The sequence below is a fragment of the Macrobrachium rosenbergii genome, chromosome 10, assembly GCF_040412425.1.
Source record: "Macrobrachium rosenbergii isolate ZJJX-2024 chromosome 10, ASM4041242v1, whole genome shotgun sequence".
Lineage (NCBI taxonomy): Eukaryota > Metazoa > Arthropoda > Malacostraca > Decapoda > Palaemonidae > Macrobrachium > Macrobrachium rosenbergii.
The window spans coordinates 1,344,931-1,354,312 of record NC_089750.1 but is presented as its reverse complement, the minus strand read 5'-3'; the positions used below and the strand labels follow the sequence as shown (position 1 = coordinate 1,354,312).

Below are 9,382 nucleotides of genomic sequence, written 5' to 3'. Positions count from 1 at the left end.
AGTCGCCAACGGAGTACAGTATTTACCTGATCAAAGTTCTTTGTGTTACTGATAGTTTGACGATCCGATCGCCCTGCCGTTTGAGACAGTTGTTGATGGCTGTTTTGAAGTACGCAGTCATTGGACAATGGCTTTCTTGCGTTTCTGGTTACCAAAATCGCGTTGTAGTGGGGTTATACGTGATGTTGGACCGTAAACTGCATAAGACGAGAGAAATATAATGAAGCAGAATTTAACAAGGTGAGAATTGTTCAAAGGTTTTTTTTTTTACTTAAAATATAGTTTATGTAACGTTGTGATTATTTTGGGTTAAAACTTTACCTGTTAATGTTGATTCTTTTTCTGAAGAAGGTTTTTCGTGTAAAAATAGTTCGATTTAAAATTTTTTTTTTTATTTTAATCTTAATTTTAGTTTTAGTGCCATATCGTCTTAAGGAAACGAATTGTGGTATTTGCCTGTTACCAAAACGCTAATTACATTTAATGTGAGCTGGTAATTGTAACATTGAGGTTGAATTTTATATTCTTTCTTGTTTATCGATATTTTTGCTTGTTGGAATCTAATTTTCTCGTCGTAGTTCTTACAGAAACTTATCGCTTAATTTCTTTGGTGTTTTGAATGAATTACTTGTCCTGGATAATGTTTAAGACTGGTAACTTTTAATTTTGGTTTACCTTTCACAACCTGGTTTATTTGTAGTTATGATTGTTATAGCTTATTGCAAGCATGTAGCATGCCTTTCTAATTGCATCCAGATTCATTCTTTGGTTTTTATCAGTTCTGTAAATGAGTTTTAAATGAACTTTTAAATGAACGTTTTAAATAACTTAAGTTTTCTTAATTGCATCACAATTCATAATGTATGTTTTATCAGTTCTGTAAATGAGCATTTAAAATATTCATATCAATTTTGTAAATTAGGTTCTAAAGTACCTTAATATTTTAGCTAAAGAAAAACTTGGTGCTTATGAACACTATTGTAATAAAGCTAAATTTTCCTCAATTGTTAAAGTAAAATTTTTTGTTGCGATAATCTGGATATTTTATATGAAAATAATTTCAATTTCCAATTTTTTGACCCCCACCCCTTCAGGGTGGCCCCTGTAGGGGTGGGGGTGCTCCAATGGACCGCATAGTAGGCGTATTTAGCCTACTGTGTGGTTTATTGGAGTTTTTGTCTACTAATTCAGATTTCCTTTTCAGGTCTGAATCGATTTTGAGAGTAGGATTTGATATAGAATGGATGTAAGCGCTTGTTTTGCAGTCTTAAGATAGTAAATATGCACTGGAACGGCTGATGTTTGCATGATGGCAAGTGTTGAGCAGCTGCAGTGACTGGTGAAAGTGGTAGACTGCATGCAAGGATAGGTAACTGCATTAATTTTTTTTTAATGGACTGGCTATAAATGACCTGAAGAGGGCAGTGGTGGAAGTTGAGAGGGCAGTGGTGGAAGTTGAGAGGGCAGTGGTGGAAGTTGAGAGGGCAGTGGTGGAAGTTGAGAGGGCAGTGGTGGAAGTTGAGAGGGCAGTGGTGGAAGTTGAGAGGGCAGTGGTGGAAGTTGAGAGGGCAGTGGTGGAAGTTGAGAGGGCAGTGGATTTTGGCAGCATATGTGGTGGAAGATTGGATGACTGTATTCCATACTGGTGTTTTGGAGTAAAAGCTTGGATTGGAGAGACTGGTGAGCCGTATGTCCTTTAAGGGAGTGATGTCTAAGTGAATGAAATGAGTAAATGTGCTGAACTGTGTAGTAGTAAGAGTAGTAAGGAGGACGAAAGGATAAAATGATAGAATAAGTGAAAGTAATAGATATGTTAAGGTTTGGAAGAGTAAGACCAGCGTGTAATGAAGCAAATTTGATTGTTGGGCCAACTCTCCTTTATGGAAGTAGTCTGGTAGACGTGGATGAAATGCCAATAAATATTTGGTGGCTTTTGTGCTGAAGTTTGTGTAGAATGCGTGGAATAGCAAGAAGGGACGAAGGTTGGAAAAACTATGGAAATCGTGAAAGTTAAGCATAAATGAAAGAATGGAGGACTTGTCTTTCAAGGTTAAATATGGAAAGAATGGAATTGTAGGTAAAAAGTTGATAAGAGCCAGATAAAGGTCTAGATGGCGTTGAAAAACTAGGATAAATATAATTTTTGAAAGCTAATCATCATTGCATCTTATTGCCCAAAAAAGTTTTTAAAACCGGGTTAGTTTTTTTCCGATTTTCTCACAAAATATTTTCAGTTTCTCATGGAAAGACTTGGCTAAGTTAGCTGTAGAGTGTAGGTGCGTAGTAGGTTCCATTTTCTTGGGGAACAATGTAAAATAGCTCAAATTACCTATAGGCTAAAACTTTAACTCCCACCTGTCTGTTAGGCCTCATTAACTACCTGTAATAATCCCTACCTAACCTTCGATGGCACAGTCAGCATTACCAAAGGGATTTAATTTATTCCAGATTCCCCAGATAATGCTAAATTTTCCCAAGTCCGAAAGAATTGGGTAAGTGGCCAATACTAAGTACGCTGCCAAAGATCATATAAAGTTGCTAAATTTTCACACCTCCATAATTGCAAGTACATATACATACATGCAAGCAAATCCCATTGCTGTCAGTTTATACCTTTTGCGTGCTTTTCTGTTCAGCTAATTAGAGATATTTTATAACTTTGAAATGGAGCACTTTCAATTTAGTTACATTGTCTTGTTAATATCTGGTACACACTTCTTGCCTTGTTACTTCTGTCTCGTAATACTAGCTTCTCACTGGCTTGTTTTGTGGAAGGGTTTAAAGAATCTGAACGTTGTCATTCACAGGTACGGTGTTCGAGAAGGTTTAATGCTTCCATGGAGCAGGAGTATTAGATTGCTGAGCGGTTGAACATGAGAAAAATTGATGAGCAAAATTGCTGAAAAGATTCTCCACATGTTGGACTTTCTGGAAGATAGCAGTGTGGTTTTGCTAGTTCAGCCTCAGTCCTGAAATTTGTAGGAATCCCTTTTTTTACAAGACGTCAGTTTAGTTACTGATAAAAGGTTACCACGTCATGAAATAACCCTTTGTTGTAAAATAAATACGTACAAATCCATTCAGATTTATTTTTACTTTCAAAAACACAAAATGCCGAAGGTAGTTATAGAATGACAACTTAGTTTCCAACGTCTGCTATAATTATATAAATTTCCAATGGTACTGTATTTTTAAAGTTCTAAGTTTCTCATTGTGTAAATTGACCATTTGCCATATGACTACTGTAATTTATCAACGTAGCCATGACTGAAGTTATATATAGTAATCTTGGAGTTTTGTTGGATAAAGAAACCAAAGTATTTTAATTTTCATTCCTGTTGAACGTGACTTACCAGAACATTCTGTTATCAGAACATAGTTACAGCATACTATGAAGTCTGTAGTCTGGAATAAAAATGGAAATCAATGGATTTATAAAATACAGTAAGCTATGAGATTTGTACCCTGGAATGAAAAATGGCAGTTATTAAATACAGGAAGTTGTAGCAAGCTATGAAGTTTGTAGCCTGGAACGAAAAATGGAAATCAGTGGAGATATAAAATAGGTCAGACTTGACAGATAAGGCATTTAAAGCTTGGATTTATTTTAAGTGGGTATGACTACAGAAAAATAGAGCGCTTGGTAAAGGAATATTTCGCCTTAAAGGTGATTTAAATTTCTTCTGGCTATTAATAAAAGCATGTAAAAACTGAATACTTTATCCGGACTGCTACAAGGGAACAGTTGACCAAATTTCCATGAACAGATTTATTTCAGAAATTGTTTTCTAAAAATACTTTGAGCAATCATGAATGCAGTTTATATAGAGTTCCATATTGCCGCAGGACTAAGTACTGCATCACCTTGGTTAATAGTTAATAAATCTGGATATTTTAAATTTAACATTAATTTCATATGCTAAACTTAATTTGTGGTTTTACGAACCCTTGTAATGTAATTTTGCAATGAAAAAAGGCAAATTTAATCATTCGAACCTTCAAATAATTTATTTGGACTCACTCAGGTATACCGCATAGCTGGATGTTAAACTTTGCTGTAGCTACAACGGTTATTGGATTGAAGAAATCTTTAATACAATAAACAAAATATTCATTGATGGTATATACTGCTGAATAATGCAGTATATTTATGGAGCTTGTGACTGTTTTAGGTATGCACGTGAGAGTAGTGGACATTACGGAGATCAAACTCGTATGAAACTCTTATCAGGTCATCGCTAAAATGGTTAATTATTAAGCGCCTGGACATTCACTAAATGTTAATATATCAATAAAATTTAAGGGTATGACTAAAACTTTTTTTATAGACAGCCATATTAACAGGACAACTGCGTCCGATGAAAATAAAGTTCACATTACTTCAAATAAACTAGAAATGAACCAATCGTTTAGATTAAAACTCTATTTTCAAATCCACCAAATCGTATTACTTGGGTTGAATATAAAGAGATGAATAGTTTACGTTGATCAATTGTTTGAAGGGTTGAATATAAAGAGATGAATAGTTTACGTTGATCAATTCTTAAACAACCTTGTTTCAAGGTTGATGGTTTGGAGGGGACGGTAGTGACCTAATTCTGTTGTAAATTAGAAGGTAAATTAAACGACAAATACACCAAATCGTATTACTTAGGTTGGATTGGATATCAAGAGAGGAATAGTTCCTTACGTCGATTAATAAACAACCTTGTTTCATGGTTGATGGTTTGAAGGGGATGGTAGTTGCTGTAAATTAGAAGTTAAATTAAACGACAAATTGAAGTTAGAGTTGTGAAAGAAAAACTTCTAATTATACTAAAACCTCCGTGGTGGGGTAGGGCCGTCGGTACACCTCACGCGGTGCGCTGTAGGCATTAGGAATTACTTAAGGTTCTCTACAGCGTCCCTTAGGCCAGTAGCTGCAACCCCTTTCATTCCTCTTCCTGTACCTACGTTCGTATCTTTTTTTCTATCTTACTTTCCTCAATCCTCTCCTAACAGCTGTTGCGAGATTTTTCCTCCTGTTACGCCTTTCAAACCTTTACTTTTAATTTCTCTATCGGCGATGAATGACTTTATAGGTCTCAGTGCCTGGCCTTTGGCCTGAATTTTATATTCCATTCCATTCTATTCTAGGTTTCTCTTATCAATTTCTGCTATTTTCCTTGTTATTTGCTGCTTAACATTATGCAATTTATAGACAGGAGGAAATAGAGCACTGATACTTTCGTTGTCATTGATTATATTGCTTTTATCAAACCTAGGCTGTCAAACCAAGCACTGGAGCGAATTACAATTTCTTTTTTACCTCAAGAGCCCAGTGGCATTCTAAAGATATACAGATATCGAGATAAGCTTATCATAAGAATGAATGATTACTTGAGTAGTATTCCGAAGTGCTGTTTTATCATTAGTAGGGCAAGATCACAAGGTGCGGCTCTCGTAGACAATGGATTGATAAGTTTTTTTTTTTTTTTTTTTTTTTTTTTTTTTTTTTAACTTAGCAAGAGAAACATAAAAAGTGTAATTTGTATCACCCAAGGGAACAGCCATCAGCCACCCATGAACCGAGATGGAATGTCTTCCATTTGACAACTAGCAGATTGCTGACTGTCTCGTTTGGGAGTGTTTGTGTGGCCACAAACTGTCAAGTTTGCTCTTAATACCTAAATTTCTTGTGCTGCATTATCCTGTGTTGCTTGTAGCTAGCTCATACCATATTCGACTTTTTAGAATGTGAAAACTTGCAATCCTGCAATATTTAATGCAACAATGCTTGTGATATCAACATAAAATACAAATTTACTGTATTATTTCAACCATATTAACCTGGGTTGTTTATCCTTCATGCTACATTCGAATTTTTAAAAGGTGAAAGTGCTTGCAATTCTCTAATTCTTATGCAACAGTGCTTGCAATATGAACATAAAATACAAATTTACGGTGGTATGTCAACCATATTAACCTGGCTTATTCCTCCTTCATGCCACATTCGACTTTTGAAAACGCAAAAACTCTTGCAATTCTCTAGTAATTTTATGCAACAATGCTTGCAATATCATGATATACAAATTTACTGTATTATGTCAACCACATTAACTTGGGTTATTTATTCTTCATGCCACATTCGACTTTTTAAAACGTGAAAACGCTTGCAATTCTCTAATTCTTATGCAACAATGCTTGCAATATCTACAAAATACAAATATACTGTATTGTGTAAACCATATTAACCTGGCTTATTCATCCCTCATGCCACATTCGACTTTTTAAGACGTGAAAGCGCTTGCAATTCTCTAGTAATTCTTATGCAACAATGCTTGCGATATCATTATTCTTGCCAAGTTCTCTTTAAAGGAGAAAAACTTGGGAATTATGAGCGCACTGAATCACGTATATGCATAATTGAAGACCCACTGAAGAAATGTGTGAGCAGAAATTAATGCTGTCGAGGAGTAATGTTTATGCAGTGGGATACGTAATAATGGTGTCTCGTGACTTCATTTGTCTTAGTTATGGACGTCCATTTGGCATGCGAGGTAGTAACGAGGGAGGGTGTGTGCGCATGCGTGCGCCACACATACACACGCAAAGCTGTTTAAGGAAGAAAGGAACTTTTAAGGAGCAGGAAGCTGTATATGGAAATGGGAAGTTTTTTTTAAAAAGCCTCCTTCCTTAAACAGCCTCCCTCGTTAGCCAGCCGCCTCCTCCCTTAAAAAGCTTCCTTCTTCATTAAAAAGCCTCCTTCTTCCTTAAACAGCCTCCTCCTTCCTTAAAAGCCTCCTTCTTCCTTGAGAAGCCTCCTTCTTCCTTAAACAGCTAGCTTCTTCCTTAAAAATCTTCCTTCTTCCTCAAACAGCCTCCTTCTTCCTTAAACAGCTTCCCTCGTTAACCAGCCTCCCTCTTCCTTTAAAAGCTTCCTTCTTCTTTAAACAGCCTCCTTCTTCCTTAAAAAGCCTCCTCCTTCTTTGAACAGCCTCCTCCTTCTTTGAACAGCCTCCTCCTTCTTTCAACAGCCTCCTCCTTCCTTAAAAGGCTTCCTTCTTCCTCAAACAGCCTCTTTTCTTTCTTAAAAAGCCCCCTTCTTCCTTAAATAGCCTCCTTCCTTAAACAGTTAGCGTCTTCCTTAAACAGCCTCCTCCTTCCTCAAACAGCCTCCCTATTCCTTGAAAAGCTTCCTTCTTCCTAAAACAGCCTCCTCCTTCCTTAAACAGCCCCCTTCTTTGAACAGCTTCCTTCTTCCTTAAACAGCTTCTTCTTTCTAAAACAGCCTCCTTCTTCTTTGAACAGCTTCTTTCTTCCTTAAACAGCTTCATTCTTCCTAAAACAGCCTCCTCCTTCCTTAAATAGCCTCCTTCTTCCTAAAACAGCGTTCTTTTTCCTTAAAAAGCCTCCTCCTTCCTAAAACAGCTTCCTTATTCCTTAAATAGCTTCCCTCGTTAACCAGCCTCCTCCCTCTTTAAAAAGCCTCCTTCGTCCTAAACCTCCTCCTCCTTCCTCAAACAGCTAGCTTCTTCCTTAAACAGCCACCTCCTTCCTTAAATAGCCTCCTTCTTCCTTAAACAGCTCCCCTCGTTAACCAGCCTCCTCCTCCTTTAAAAAGCCTCCATCCTAAAACAACCCCCTTCTTCCTCAAACAGCTAGCGTCTTCCTTAAACAGCCTCCTTCTTCCTTAAACAGCCCCCTTCTTCCTAAAACAGCCCCCTTCTTCCTCATTCATAGACCCAAGTATTTGCCTGTTTGCAAGGCTCCAAAAGTTATTTCCCGTGAGTCAAGATCTTTTATAATATTCCAAGTTAGGGACAGTATTATCTACCATACATACATAAATACATACATACGCACGTATGTGTAGATTTATTGTACACACCCCTTGTATAAATGCGTACATACGTACGCACTCACATGTACATAAATTTATATCACACATCCCTTCACAAACGCCAGCTCCTATATATATATATATATATATATATATATATATATATATATATATATATATATATATATATATATATATATATATATACACACACACAGTACATTTGTTTACCTCTGCGCAAATGTATAAACATCAAGGAATGCGGCAAAGTTCATTGCCAAGGTTTGTTACCTCTGCAACGGCACACCCACAATAAGCAAATTGCCTCCAATGGACGTCATAGAGAAGACCTTATTATTCTTCCCGTCCGTTGCGAGAAGTCGTAAAGCTGAATATGAAATGTGACTCGACTCTGAAGCGTTCTAATCTTGCTGAAATTCCCGAGAGTTTCCCTTGCTTTGCGCTCTAGAATATTTCTAGAATTATTGTAAAGTCCCCTTTTTTTTTGTTGTCCAGTTTATCCCTTGTTCTGTACTCGTCAGAAATTTCTAGAATTATTGCAAAGTTTTTTGGTGGTGTCCATTGAGTCACTTTTCATCGTTGAAAACATTTGCCTTGTTCTATTTCTCTAGAATATTTCTGGAATAATCGAAAAGTTTTTTGTTGTTGTTATATAGAAAGAGATTTAGGTCCATTCCAGCCCCAAAGTCATTTTCCTTGTTCTTTTTCTCTATAATAATTCTGGAAAATATTACAAAGATTTTTCTTGTTGCCTAGAGAGAGATTGAAGTCTTTTCCAGCGTTTTAAATCACCCCAGAACTTGCGTAGATCATCAAAAACTAATGAGAGGTGGTAGACGAGGTTCCCTGTTCTATATGTTTAAAATATTTCTAGAATTATTACAAAGATATATTTTCTTGATGTATGGAAAAAGATTGAGGTCCTTCCAGCTCATAAATGATTTCTGAACTTACGTAGAGGAGTTTCTATGTTCTAGATCTCTAAGATACTTCTAGAATTATTACAGATTTTTTAGCTATTCGGAAAGAGATCGAGGTGCTTTCCAGACCCGAAATCATTCCAGAACTTGCGTAGAAGATCAAAAACAAATGAATGGAGGCGAGAGAGTTTCCCTTGTTCTGTATCTATAAAATATCTCTAGAATTATTACAAAGACGACTTAGTTGAATAGAAAGAAAATGAGGTCCTTTCCAGGGTCAAAATGATTCCAGAACTTGCCTGGAAGATAAAAACAAATGAGAGGAAGCGAGAGTGTTTTCCTTTTTCATATCCCTAAAATATGTTTAGAATATATTTCTAGAATTATTACAAAGACTTTTATTGTTGCATGGAAAGAGACTGAGGTGCTTTCCAGCGTCTATTGGTTCCAGAACTTACCTAGAAGATCAAAAACATATGAGAGGAGGAAAAAGTTTCCCTTGCTCTTTATCTAGAGTACTTCTAGAATTATTACAACGTATTTTTAGTCGTATACAAAGAGACTGAGATCCTTTCCAGAGTCAAAACGTTTCCAGAACTTGATTGGAAGATCAAAAACA

At 36.3% G+C, this 9,382-nt stretch overlaps 1 long non-coding RNA gene across 1 annotated transcript; it reads left to right on the top strand.

Moving 5' to 3' along the window:
* On the top strand, nt 1–3,079 carry LOC136842396 (uncharacterized). Its single transcript, XR_010854195.1, has 2 exons — nt 1–240; nt 2,808–3,079. It is a non-coding gene; the product is annotated as an uncharacterized lncRNA (long non-coding RNA).
* Nucleotides 3,080–9,382: the final 6,303 nt, after the last annotated feature.